At 32.4% G+C, this 15,005-nt stretch overlaps 1 long non-coding RNA gene across 1 annotated transcript; it reads right to left on the minus strand.

Moving 5' to 3' along the window:
* Window positions 1-789: 789 nt before the first annotated feature.
* LOC127079508 (uncharacterized) lies at window positions 790-3,560 on the minus strand. The gene is made up of 3 exons (XR_007787932.1): window positions 2,731-3,560; window positions 2,082-2,624; window positions 790-1,011 (listed from the first exon to the last, which is right to left on the minus strand). It is a non-coding gene; the product is annotated as an uncharacterized LOC127079508 (long non-coding RNA).
* Window positions 3,561-15,005: the final 11,445 nt, after the last annotated feature.

Below are 15,005 nucleotides of genomic sequence, written 5' to 3' on the forward strand. Positions count from 1 at the left end.
AATTAAAAATTTCTTTTACACAAAAACATATAATACTATAAAAATTATTTAAAAAAATATCTAAATAAACGGACTCTTTATCTAATAATTAAAATGACTTCTATTAGATTATTTTTATCCTTTGCTCCGAGTAGAAATTAATTTCTTTTTCAGTTAGAAGATTTCTTTTTTTCATTGAGATCTTTACGAGGATGTTTACATGTAATATTTCATTTTTTCATAGAGATTTTTACGAGGAGATTTACATGAAACATCCTACCAACCTTTAGTCTTATTTTAATCAATCTCTATGTAGTTTAAAGTAAGGTAGTCGATAATTGAATACCAAATTATGTGTCTACCTAACCAAATTTGGTTTTAAGAAGTTTAAGTTGGATTATTCTTTATTTAGCAAAAAATATTCAACTGGTTACCATTATATTAATATATGGAGATGATTTATTAATTGCAGGAAATAACATTAATGAAATTACCAATATAAAAACATCTCTGGCCATTGTTTTTAGTGTTAAAGACCTTGTTATTTTTAAATATTATTCAGGTTTTGAAATTGTGAGAGCCAATAGACGCATTTTTTATATCAAATAAAATGATCTCTTGATGTTTTTCAAGAAATTGGTTCACTCGGTTCAAAACCTTGTTGCACACGTTTGGAAAGTTGATTGGAAAACTTATTTATTTAAATCACACTTGTCTTGATATTTCCTTCTCTGTTTGCAGGTTTAGCAGATTTGCATATCTGGTAGATGGTGAAAACCAAATGATAAATAAACTATAAACGTCCTCACTTTACAGTTTGAGATTTGGATTTTTCTGAATACCAGTAGTAAATGTGATATTGAATATTATTAATTAACAACATTTTTGAAAATAGCCCGGGCAAGGGTCTGTTTTTTTTCAGTTCATCAACAACATTTTTGAAAAGCTATTTCAACTTGGACTGGGGATCTGTTTAGAGTATTAGAAGATCAACTGCATGATTTTGCTTCTTTCTTGGCTCATCTTTAATCTCTAGGAAAAAGCAAGAAACAACCCATCATTTTCAAGTCATCATTAAAAATGGAATATCAATGGCTAGTTTGTCTTCTGCAACTTTACCTAACTAGTGCGACAACAATCTTGCAGTGCATTTGCAACGAATGCAATATTTCACAAATGTACCACGTACGTTGAGATGGAGTGACATATGCATTATTACGAATAAATACTTTTATTTAGGTTGAAAAAATGACTTTCCTCAATTTTGTGGGCGAAATAATAAAGGGGGTGTTATGAAAAGAATTTTACTTTTACTTCTATTTTTACCTTCGAAAAGTTGTACTAGTTATGATTTCAATCCTAAACAAAATCATTTTTGTATTTTCTTAAAAACATTATTTTACTTCTTAAGTTAATTTGAAGTTTCGCTTTAATCCCTTATCAAAAAAAGATTATAGTTTGGTCCCTTAAAATTAGTTTCGTTAGCATTATTGGCCTCTTCCATTAATTTTGTTGAGAAAACGTTAAGACTTGCCTATGAAGTATGACAACTAGACAATGCACAAGAGAATGACTCATCTAAAGGATTAAAATACCACTATTTAAGGTTTTCACTTGTATCAAACATACTTACTCTTTCATTCATCATATCAAAACGTGTTTTCAGAAAGTTTTGTTGTGTCTTTGATTCAAGCTGATTCTAGTCTCAATCTCATTTTTTTTGTTGGGATTTTTATTTCCCGCGTTTGCATATGCGTTATAATCAAGCTTGTTTTCAAGTTTTATTTCATCTTTCTAGATCTTAAAGCTGCATTTATAGGGTTTTAATCTTCTAACTGCTGATCTTTCATGCATGAAATTGCATGACAACATGTCAGCCCTATCAACATCCACCTTTCTACATGAACATTCATATTTTGAAAGATTAACAACAAACAGGTATGAACCAGTGTTATATCAAGTCATATGTTAATGTCGCAAACAATTCATAAGTTACAAATGCATAAAATATAAGTATGAACCAATGTTATATCAAGTCATATGTTAATGTCTCAAATAAGTCATAAGTTACAAATGCAGAAAACACAAGTATGAAGCATTACCTAACAATCCAATTATTTGTTCTTTGTGATTCCTTTCAATTTCTTTTTTATATTTGGTAGAATGTTATCATAATATTTGGAAATCTTCTTCCTGTTGGACTCCCACCCTTGTATCATATACACTATTATTTCTTCAATCATAGCCACAATAGGCTTGGCTCTTCCAGCTACAAATACTGAGTTGAATGCCTCTGACATGTTGTTCACCAAAGTATCACACCTTGGACTAGTTCTAAACCTTGATTTGCTTCAGAACCTTGATGGAATCTTCCAAAGGTGCTTGAATGCCTCTTCATTAACACTTCTCATTTCACGCATTATTTTTTCCCAAGCAGTTACATGAGTAGCAGTAGCAACCTTCCACATCAACTCCTTTAGTTTAACACCTGCAAACTTCTTTCTGAAATTGTTGTATAAATGTCTACAGAAATATCACATATCACATATCAAGTATCCAAATATCACATATCAAATATGACTTATACAAGTATGAGTACCTAACACAAAATCTTTGGTCAACCTCTGGTAGCAACTCATCAAGTGCTGACAATAAACCATGCATTACAATTAAAATAGATCAGTCATGAATGTGTAATTATGAAATTCCTTAGTGTGTAAGAAAATACTAAAACAGATCAGTCATATCCACCTTTTGTTGATCACTTATAAATTTATAAGTCTTGCATAATTTGACACCTCCCAAATCAGATATCAATAGCTCCAAAAACCAACTCCATGAATCTTTGATTTCACTCGCAACAACAACAAATGTTATTGGCAGCATTTGGTCATTTGATTTGGTCAATAACTCCAAAAACCAACTACATTACTTGACACAACAAATGTTGCTCTGGAGAAAAGTTAGAATTAGGAAAAAAATTAATGAACTTATTACTCTTTTAGATAAAATTCAGTTACGTTTCTCCTCGGTTCATAAGGATATCCGAGGGAAAATGTAATTTGATTTACTTTAGCAATAAAAATAGAAGGAAGACACAATTTTTTAATGAATAAAACAAGAAGTTATTGTTGCTGGAAAACAAAGTATGTGTTCCTGAGGGAATTTTCTCCTCGATTGTCGGTCCACTCGAGAAATAGATGACTTATATTACCGACTCAAAAAGAAAATAGTGAAATGTAAGGAATATCATTTACAACTTCTTACCCTTCGTTCTTTTCTTTTTGAGTTACAATATCTTAGTATGATTAGGAATATGTGGAATCAACAACAACAATGTGATTATGTGAGATAGATTTCAAGTGCATACAAATATTTTGTTCATGGTTCGTAAAATTAATTTCTTTAAAGAATGCATGGACGTAACCACAACAACAACCTTAAAAGATTTTCTAACTAATTAATAAACAAAACTTGAAAAAAAATCGATCTTGCAATATATTCTAAAGAATGATGTTACAATTTTGAAGCAGGAACAAATGAGTTATGTTAAGGGAAAAATTGAATGAACCAATATTTTTATAGACAAAATTGAATGAATGAATGATTTTTTCTCCGTTGATAGTCTGACCAAAGGAATAGATGACTTAATTTTTAAATAAAATAAAAAACAATAACGTCATTTAAAATAAAAATAAAAACATAAACTTCAATTGTTGAGATTCAAAATGTGTTCTTGAGTTTATTTTTTACTAAATTATTTATTTCAACTGAAATAATAGCCTATTTATTTTTAATTAACCATTAAAATAAAATAAAAATGCCTAATTAATTTTATTTTATTTTGGTGGAATTCTCGATCGGAATTAAATTTTATTATAACATCTATTATTTATTGTAGCGGTCGTTTGGAAAAAATCTAAGTTAGAATTTTACATTGTCCATTGAATCTGCTGAATTTTCACTAAAACTATGTCATTTTCTCTTTTCTTTAGAACGGTTTTCAAACTTCAATTACTTAACATTCATTCTAGTCATTTAAGTTTGAGGGAAACAATTAAATAAAAAATTATTATTATTATTATTATTATTATTATTATTATTATTATTATAAATTATTATTATTATTATTATTATTATTATTATTATTATTATTATTATTATTATTATTATTATTATTATTATAAATTATTATTATTATTATTATTATTATTATTATTATTATTATTATTATTATTATTATTATTATTATTATTATTATTATTATTATTATTATTATTATTATTATTATTATTATTATTATTATTATTATTATTATATGCTGGTTTTACTATACCTTTATTACAATTTTGACTAAGTCAAAATTAAGTGAGATAAATATGGATTTAGGCAAAAGCTTCTCTACTTGTTTTCTCTGTATTGAAGTCATACATATGGCATTTTCTCATTGTAAGGGTTTAATCTTGCCAAATTAATGAAATGAGTTGCTCAGCTCATAAAATCAAATGGAAACTCTTATATTTCTACAAGTTGAGTAAAAAAATATCTAAAATATACATCTTTTGTATATTTTCTCTTACGTACCATTTTTTCATGCACAATTAGTCATTCTACAGTCACTTGAACATGTGCATGATGTGAGTGAGTAATCGCTTTCTGACTAGTGGGGAAAGACGTAGAAAACAAAAGATGCAGGGTCCTATAGGCTGAACCATTTCACATGAAAAAATGTTCAGAACACTGAATTATTCCCGTGATTTAAAGTACTTATGTTGGTTGATCAATGAGCAAAGTAAAACACGCATGGTGGTTTCAAGAATATCAATCCATAGAAATGTTCTGACATGGTAACAGCCACTAGTTTCAAACCACTATCAAAAGGACCAAGTGGATTGGTTGGCTAGGGACACATGCATTCCTACTTTCAACTTTTCCATTATGTTGAAATCTGGGTAGAGTTGAGTTGATGATCAGAATGTGCCAGTCATGGATCATGATAAGACATTACTAATATATTAATTGAGCAATGTGCTAAAATTGGAATCGTGGGTATTTCCTCTATTTGAAAAGTTTAATTACAAGTCATCATTATTACTATGAAGAAGATAGTTAAGATGAACCCTGTCCACTAAGTGGGAGATTCATATTCATTGTAGTACTAGTTGTTCAATCATATTGATGTAGTGGTTAACATCGCGCGCTACATATGGAAGGTGCATAAACAAATATAGTATGAAAATAATATCATATTGGTACGACCAACAAGATTTGAGTCTACAGCAGAAGAGATTAGATCCCTTCAATGTGGTTAACTTAAGTTTAAACTAAGTTAAAGATGGGTCTGCATTTAGTATTTAATTTTGTTAAGAGTCTTAATTGAGAACTTCGATGCAGAGCAGATAGATCTCATTCTAACGAGAAGTAGGCAATTCCGCCCTCTATCATCGTCTTATTCAATCTGATGGTTGTATGCACAACATATTCAATTATTTACCGCTTTTGATATATACGAGTAAAACGTATCATTTCAGTTTTTCAAATTTATTATTCACTTATTGATTATTTATGGTTTCTCTAACTGACTTGAGCGTTAAAGAGTTAACCTTACAGGTTAGTCCCCTCTCCTCCACATCGGAAGTATTGATCCAACTCAGCATGACACAACTTCACTATCTCACCTCTCACTTCTTGTTTCTAGCAAATCAGTAATGTTGTCAATGAAAATCAACTTTTAATTCTTGCTTTCAAGCCTTCAGATGTTACAAGCGAACCTCAAAGTTCAAAGAGCCACATATTTGGTAAACATCGTCTAGAATGAGTTACACTAGTACAACTCATAATTCATGGCTAAAAGGATACTAAGGATTGAAGTGAACCTTCAACACGCTCCACCAAGGGAGAATATTATACAGGAGGCAACCTATTAGGGCGTTCAGATTGTCCCACCAAAGCCAATGCTCATTGACACAACTACGCCACTGAGAGAAGTTTTGAGGTCACTGGCTTGTGATCGATACCAACACTACTATAAATAATATATTTCATGATAAAATTTTCATCGCACCCAACAAAAAATTGAGATGTAACTCCTAAGCAATCACATTTTTAATATATATTTTTTTGAATATAATATATTCCCTCATTTGATACACATAACCGAGTGAAAAACTAACTAAGGGATACATTTTGAATCCCAACAAGTGCAGTTTATGTTTACATTACTTTTATAATGACATCAATATTTTTATTTTATTTTATATTTAAATATTAAGTCATATATTCCATCCGTTAGACTATCAACTAAAGGAAAAAATTACTCAATTTTGTTTATAAAGGTTTTGTTCATTCAGTTTTTCCCTAACCTAACTCATCTTCTGTCACTCCAAACTCATAAAAATCATTATTTGAGATGGATTGCAAGATAAAAAAATATTTTAAGGTTTATTAATTAGTTGAAATCTTTCAAGGTTGTGTGTTGTTGTTGTAGCATTCATCTTGAAGAAAATATTTTTCTGCATTTGTAATTCATCTCACAGAATGACGTTGTTGTTGTTGATTCCAGCTCTTGCAATCCATTTTTATATTTGGGAACAATTTCTCAATATTGTCATCAAAGGTAAAAATTCAATGATTTGATTTTTTTCCTTGCCTAACAATATTGAGAAACTTATTCCTAATCATATTAAGAAGATATTGAAACCCATAAGTAAAACGGTGGACGGTAAGAAGTTGTAAGTGATATTCTTTACCGTTCATCATTTTCTTTCTGGGTATGCAATTGAAGTGATATATTCCCTCAAGGAAACTCACAACTGAGGGTAAAATTCCTTTTTTTATTTAACTTTTTTTATTTAAAAAGAAATAATATATTATCTTGATGTTCCTAAATATTTGAGGAAAAATAACTCAGCTTTGTCTATAAATGAATCTCTACCGTCCATTTATAAAGTATCAACGCTCAAAACATTACCAACACATCAATACACAAGAAACATTAGAGATCCGCATGAAACCCTCATCCACAAGACATTGTCAACCCATCAAACCACAAGAACCATTTATAAAGTATTGCCTCTGTTTGAAATGTTTAATTATAAATCGTCATTGTTACTATGAAGAAGGAAGAAGATAGTTAAGATGAACCATGTTCACCTCAAGTGGGATATTCATATTCATTGAAGTGGTTTTAATCTTGTTTGCTGATATAATGGTTAAAATAGCATGGTATTAGAAGAGTGCATGATTATGTATGATAATTAAGCATGTATAAGTATGTTAAGTAATTTGTATTACTATGCTAGGCTAGTTAGTTAGATGAATAACTAACTTTTGAGTTAGTTACAACTACCTCATTTTTTCATAGTGCATATAAGAGTGAAGACTCATATAATATAAAGAAACACAAATTAATATACAAAGCAAGAAAAGCTTGCATAATGTTGATGAATCTCTCTCTCTCTCTCTCTCTTCTTCATGAGATATGCATCATCTAACATGGTATCATATGCCTAATAGGGATCTTATTCCATTACATCATCTTCAACTTTGTGTGTTTCACCATTGTTAAAGGTTTCAAGCTTCAAATATGTTGTGTTCCAAAGATTTTAGAGAAACCGTAACTGAATTTTGGAGTCATTTTTAGCTTTGGAGAAGTTGTGATTCGTCTTGTGTTAGTGTTATCATCTTCATATTTCAAGCTTCAAAGAAGATAATCTTTGTTGCATTGTCTTATTCGAGTTGCAAATTTAGTATCAGAGAAACATAAATGACAGATCTTGAAAAAACTCCAATAGGGCGTGTAAACTTCACAAGCTTCAATGAATTAACTCATATTTTCAGGTACAACAAACTCCTTTGCACCAAAACTTTCCATTAAGATTCAAGAAAAAAAATTCTTTCTTTGGAATCAACAAGCTAAGGGAGTAATACTCTCACATAAGTTCTACAAAGTGGTTGTTAATCCACAAATTACACCTATGTTCAAAATTGAAAATGATCGAGTTACCAATCTCATTTCTTAAAGCTATGGAGTCTAGATTTGCAAGATCATGCCTTACTCACATGGTTCCTCTCGACAATATCTGAAGTTGTCTACCACATCTCTTATCTTGCAAACATGCCTATGATATCTTAGATAAGGTGCATAAACACTTTGATTCTTAGATGATTGCTTTAGTTCATCGACTTCGCTCATAACTGAAAAGTAGAAAGAAAGGTAAAAATACAATTTCTGAATATGTGATGCGCATTCGTGCTATTTTAGACTCTATCCTTGCCATTGGTGATCCAATCTCAAAAAGGGATCAAATTGATGCAATACTACAAGGGTTACCATAGGAGTACAATCCCTTAATTATGATGATTTATAGAAAAGGAGAACCAACAAATATCTATGATGTTGAAGCACTCTTATATGTCCAAGAAGCTTAGTTGGACAAGTATATGCAAGAGTTACCTTCCCATAATGCCATAACAAATATAGCTCAAGGCTTGCTTAGCACAGAAGCTACCAAAATGGCGCATCGAATGTTAATGGTCATCACTATTTTTCTTGGAAGAGGAAGAAGCACACGTGGCAAAGGGTGTGGTAGGCAAACTCATACCACACAAAATAGGCCCGCATATTAGCTATGCAACAAGTATGGAAACTCTGTACTTGAATGTTAGCATATGTTTGATGAGAACTTTGAATCTGCTTATCACAAGGCTCAATACCACGGATCTGTTAGCAACAACTCAACTGGTTCTCAAAGCCCCGAGGCTCAAGAATCCTCTGCTCCACAAGCAACTACATACTTAACACATCATAACACATTAGCAATTCCTTAGGATCTTGAGTCATAGGCCTAGTTTCCAGACTCAGGTGCCTCTCATCATATTACAACTAGCATTATGAAGGTATAACATGTTCATTCTTATGCAGGATCTAACAATGTTGTAATTGGTAATGGACATAGTCTAGAAGTCAAGAAATTTGGTCACTCTAAAATTTCCTCTAATCTTGGGTCCAATTATGTGTTGAATCTAACTAATATATTACATGTTCTATCTATCATTAAAAATTTAATATATGTTTCAAATTTTTCTAAGGATAACCATGTATATTTTAAGTTTCATTCTAACAAGTGTTACATTAAATGTCAAGCCTCTAATGTGGTTCTACTTTAAGGGTTCATAGATGAAAATGGCTTGTATTGCTTCACCAGCCTTACTTTGGAACCTTCAAGGAATTACTTGAGTCAAAAGTCACAAATTTTATGCCCAACCGTTAATCATACTTTAGTTCCATCTATTAATAATAAAATTCAATATGTAAATACATCTCTAAGTCCCAATGTATGGTCTGTATGGCATGCTAGATTAGAACATGCCAACCCTATAGCTTTAAATAACATCTCTCAATTGTGTAATATCCTTGTAAACAATAAAAATGTAACTAGAGCATTCATCTCAATTCCTACCATGGATGTACTCGTCATCTCACGAGTTATTTGCTCCTATGTCTAATATCAATTACACACATTTGTTTGAGCTTGTACACACTAATCTATCGGGACCCTCGCCATCACCCTCAAGCGGTGGTTACAACCACTACATTGCATTTGTGGATGCATTTTCCGGGTACACTTGGATATACCTGCTCAAACATAAAAGTGATGCAATCTCTGCCTCATAGTTGTTTCAAAGCTATGTTGAGACACAGTTTAGAGCCATCAAGGCCATTCATGTTTATTTTGGAGGTGAATTTAGACCATTTACTAAAATAGTTTAGGAACAACGCATCATACATATGTTAAGATATCTTCATACTTCCCATCATATGGAACAATTGAGAGGAAGCATAGACAAATAGTTGAAATGAGACTCATTTTGCTTGATCATGCCTATTTTCCTCTCACCTTTTAAGATCATAGTTTCACCACTGCAGTTTACTTGCTCAACAATCTACCTACAAGTGGCCTCCCTCATTATGTTTCTCCCTTCTCAGTAGTTCACCATAGGCGACCAGACTATCAATCACTAAGAATCTTTGGTTGTGCATACTTTCCACACTTGAGGCATTATAACAAGCATAAAATGGAATTCGGGAGCACTAGGTGTGTTTATCTAGGGATCTCTCATATGCATAATGGCCACAAATGTATCAATATTGAGGGAAGAATATTCATTTCTAAATATGTAGTGTTCAATGAAAATGACTTTCCATTAAAGAATGGTTTTCGAATTGGGGATCATTTAGGTTCCACCTCACAAGTTCACCAAACCCAGTTTCCTATTATTCTTCTCCAAACCACACCAACATCTAACACGGATGGGTACACATACTTCAAGTACTCATACTTCACTAAATTTCCCTATATCACATACAAATGTCATTGAGACAAACACTGCAACTTCTAAACCTTAAATAGAAACAAACACTTTAACATCACCACCTCACTCAACAAGTGGCCCTTCCTATGTATCAGAAGTTGTCATACCATCATTCAATTCCCCTAACCACATTAAAATGAAGTCTTCAATTCATCCTCCGCCATTTTCTAACTGATTTAGATCACAAATTACCTTCATCTAAGTACACTGAGACAAACTTACCCTATTTCATCATGTAAGGTTCAACAAGCTCCTTGTCCCATTCCTTTCATAGTCAAGCCACTTAAGTAGCTCTTTTGAAAAAATGATCATCTAATGTTCACTCGTGCCAAAAGAGTAAAATCTAAACCTAAGATTTTCCTAGCTCACACTGAACAAACACAGTTAAGCAAGCATTGTATGAATCTCATTTGTTTGAGGCCATGAAGGTTATGATTCACTTATGAACAATGGCACATGAGAGCTCACACATCTACATCCACATCAAAAACAATTGGCTGCAAGTGGGTTTTCAAGGTCAAAGAAAACCCTGATGGAAGTGTAAATAATTATAAGGCAATTATGGTTGCCAAAGGTTTTCATTAAAAACATGGGTTTGAATTTCATGAGACGTTTTCACCTGTTGTTAAGCCCGCAACAACTTCCTGGCTTCGTTGATTCAAATCCAGACCTAGTATGCAAGCTCAGGAAATCAATATATGGACCTAGTGTAGACATTAATTCACTTTGGGGTTGTGTCTAGTATATATGGATGACATTATCATAATTGGTTCCTCCTCAAAACTAACTCACGAGCTCATCAACAAACTCCACTCCAAGTTTTCCCTCAAGAAGCTAGAAGTTCCTCATATTTTCTAGGTATTGAAGTACATCATCAGGCCAATGGTACACTACTTCTTGCACAAACCAAATAAACCAAAGACTTACTCTATGATGTAAATATGACTGAAGCAAAACATGTGGCTACTTCTATGTTCAATCAGTATAAATTGAGTAAACATGACACTAATGTCATTCCATATCCTCTTGTGTATTGTTCCATAGTTGGTGGCTTACAATATTTGATAGTCACACGATCTGACATAACATTCTCTTTAACAAAGTCTCTCAGTTCCTGTCCATGTCTCTTGAATCACATTGGGTTGCAGTTAAATGTATTCCACGCTACTTATGTGACACAATAACTCATGGCTTCTACCTGCTCCTACCACGCATCTTCTAAAGTTTTATCTGCGTCCATATAGTGGCTCTGATTGGGAAAGCGACCCTGATGATCATTACTCCATCTCGAGTGCATGTGTTTTCTTTGGCCATAATCTTGTGGCATGAAGCTCAAAGAAACAAATGTTTGTTGCAAGGTCAAGCACAACAGTTGAATATTGGGCATTGGCACACACCACAACAAAATTACTTTGGCTCGAATCTTTCCAATCTAAGCTACACATCGAGTATCTTATGCCTACTCTATGCATTATTGCTTTAACATAATCTAATTCTCCATGCAAGAATCAAACACATTGAACTTAATATCCATTTTGCTACGGAGAAAGTAATGGCAAATCATACGCATATTCAACATGTATCAGCTCATGCTCAATTAGTTGACGCACTAACCAAATCATTCCCAACTACTTTATTCTAAAACACGGTGTATTAATGTTCAAATTTAAATCGAAAAATATGTCTGAATTTATTAATTAAAAAAAAACTTATTGATATGTGATTTTCGTGATAAACCGATAAATATCTTCTATTTTCTTTGTTCGCAATTAAATTTAATAAAAGAAATTGTAACTAAAAGAATTAAAATAAGATATTGAACAACAATTAAATGTTTGTAGTATTTTGTTTCGATCATCGTTCAATAGTTTTCTGAATCTAGGTTGTGTGATGAGAATATTCTTACATGGTGGCAACGTTGGCTTCACACTAGTTCAACAAAATGAAGAAGTAGGGGTACGTATCAAGTCCAATAATTTAGTAGGTTGATATTTTTTTGGAAGTATTAGGCTAACTTTACGAAACACAGCTAGCTAGCAGTAGACCTTTCATATATTATTGGTTTTTTTTTCTTCTTTATTCCCCTATCTAATTTTTTAGAAGTCATTGGAAAATTTAAATAAATTTTTTGAGATTTTGAAAATCTAATATGTTTTATAAATATTTGGATTTTAGAATTTGATCTGGATTAGAAATAAATAAACAACAACATGAATCATATATTTTAACTCTTGGTTCGTACAGGTAACTCTTATTATTTTTATTCTTATTAGCATTAAGAAGATATTGTATAATATAATTAGAAATGTTTTCTTTTATATTTTTTTCTTTTTAATAAATCCTAGTTAGACTTTCTCTTTTGCGATGTTTCTTTTCTATTAATATACGAAACTTTATTAAAAAAATATTTTAATTAATGAAAGATTGTCAAATTCTACACACAAACAAACCTACAAATTAAAATCTATTTACTTAAATAAAATAAAATAAATTTTATTCACATAACAAGGCAAATGAATTTTTTTTTATAATTCATTTCGCAATAGATAATATGGATTTTTTTATCCAAATAATCCAAATTTTTAAAATAATTTTCAAAATAATCCATTTTCATATTATTTCTCAAAGTACCTCACTTTGAAGATGTAGCGTCAAATGAATTAGTGTCTGCTCTTTGACTTAGAGAGGTGACGTCAATTGGATTGGCTAGTGTACCTAGTGTTGTCAATCCAATTGGCGCCTGTGTGTTAATTTATAAAGGAGACGCTAATTGATCTGACACTTATGTGTGTTTCGTAATTTTTTTAGAAAACAATATACGTTTTAGATAAAAGTCAAAATCGGACCAATTGATATTAATATTAATATGCGTTTACACAAAAAGACTAATGTCGTTGACTTGGATGACCTAACCGACATCCGGTCCCACATCCCCTAGGTACCCGAACACGTGACCCTAACCCACGTTGATGATTCACCCCAGATGTTTGAGTATCTGAGAGCCCAGGAACATCACCACCACCTACAGGAGTTTGCCTAAGATATTTAGACAAATCCGCATAGTCTTGTGTATGCAATGAAGCGCTACCACCATAGCTGAGTTCGTGACCCATGTCAGAGTAGTTGGGCTATGTTTGAGTTATTGGAGGGCTACCAAGAGGATTGAAGGGTGACATTGGTGTGAATGATGTATCAAGGAAATGTTGAAATGATTGTTGTGGTGTTTGGTAGCCATATGGTTGTTGCATGTTTTTGTTTTGTGATGTTTGGGCTTCTTGGCTATAGTAGGAGGAGAGATGGTTGGTGTTAAATGGTCATTGGGTGTTTTGGCTAAGGCGGTTATGGTAGGATGATGTGTTGGGTGCATAGCGATGTTGTGTGTCTTGATGATGATCTACTTATTGGTGGTGGTACGGGGTATGCTCTTGGTATTGTGGTTGGGTGTTTGGCATGTTAGGGTCGTAGGTTTGTGTGTTTGTGGATTAGAAATTTTGATGGATAGAGGGTTGTGAGTAACCGGTCTGACAATGTTGTTGGGGGTTAGATGTTGAACCTTCTTGTGTTTAAGTTACCTGGCGTAGGTCGTATAGGTACATATCTTCCGCGAGGAACTCAAATCCAACTGATATGTACCAAGCCATATAATTATGACTTGGTTTTTATTCGGTTGGCATCACAACGTTAGTTAAGACACGGTCTTGTCGGTGCTTCCATTTTCGACACTCAGATCTAGCGAAGCTTTGCCAAGGGTTAAAGTTTCATTGGTCGTTAACTTTTCGTAGATGCCAAACTGCAATTTAACACGATTACAATGGTGCATTGAAGCATACCGAACTGCAATTTGGGGTGTGTTGAAGCATATCGAAATACAATTTAACACGATCACTATGGTGCATCTCCACAGTGGTGAATCTTATGATCGGTGTGCATGCAGTCTAAACGGCTGCGTCTTGTTCGTTGATTTCATGATCATGATCCAGGTCTAGATATGGATGCCAAATAAACTGAAATGTGAACATATATTAGATTATAAATTTGTTAGAATAAATTAACAAATTATTACGAATTAGTTAGGTTAATGGCAATACATTTGTTGGTCGAAGGTGATCCAAGAGATTGCGATATTGGGCAATACAATGTCTAGGACATCTGTTGTAACTCATACCACGTGCCGACCATTTGTGCCATAAAAGTAAATATATTATTTAGAGATAATAATCGGTAAAACAAGTAAATATAGTCCATTGTTAAGAATTTACTTTTGTGTGTACGGGAATGTGAACGGATTGTGGTTGACGGGCGCTAGGGACGGTAGTCTGGACCAACCCCATGCTTGGAGCAAAACAACACATCCAGAGAATATAGATGTGTCTTTATGTGCATTTTTACACAAAGAGCTATAAAGATTAGCCAAACAAGCGGACCCCCAATTGTAACTTCTTATTCTATCTACATGTCTTAGTAAAGTTAAATACATAACATGCATACTAGAACCATTACCTTTGGGAAATAAAAATAAACCAATTACAAGCATAATATAACACCTAGTTTTTATTATTCGAGCCTCTTCGGTAGAATTTTTATCTAATTGTAAGTTGTTGTAATATGCCTTAAGGCGTGAAAGGAGTATACTTTGACCTCTCGAGTTATCA

This window comes from Lathyrus oleraceus, chromosome 1, assembly GCF_024323335.1.
Source record: "Lathyrus oleraceus cultivar Zhongwan6 chromosome 1, CAAS_Psat_ZW6_1.0, whole genome shotgun sequence".
Lineage (NCBI taxonomy): Eukaryota > Viridiplantae > Streptophyta > Magnoliopsida > Fabales > Fabaceae > Lathyrus > Lathyrus oleraceus.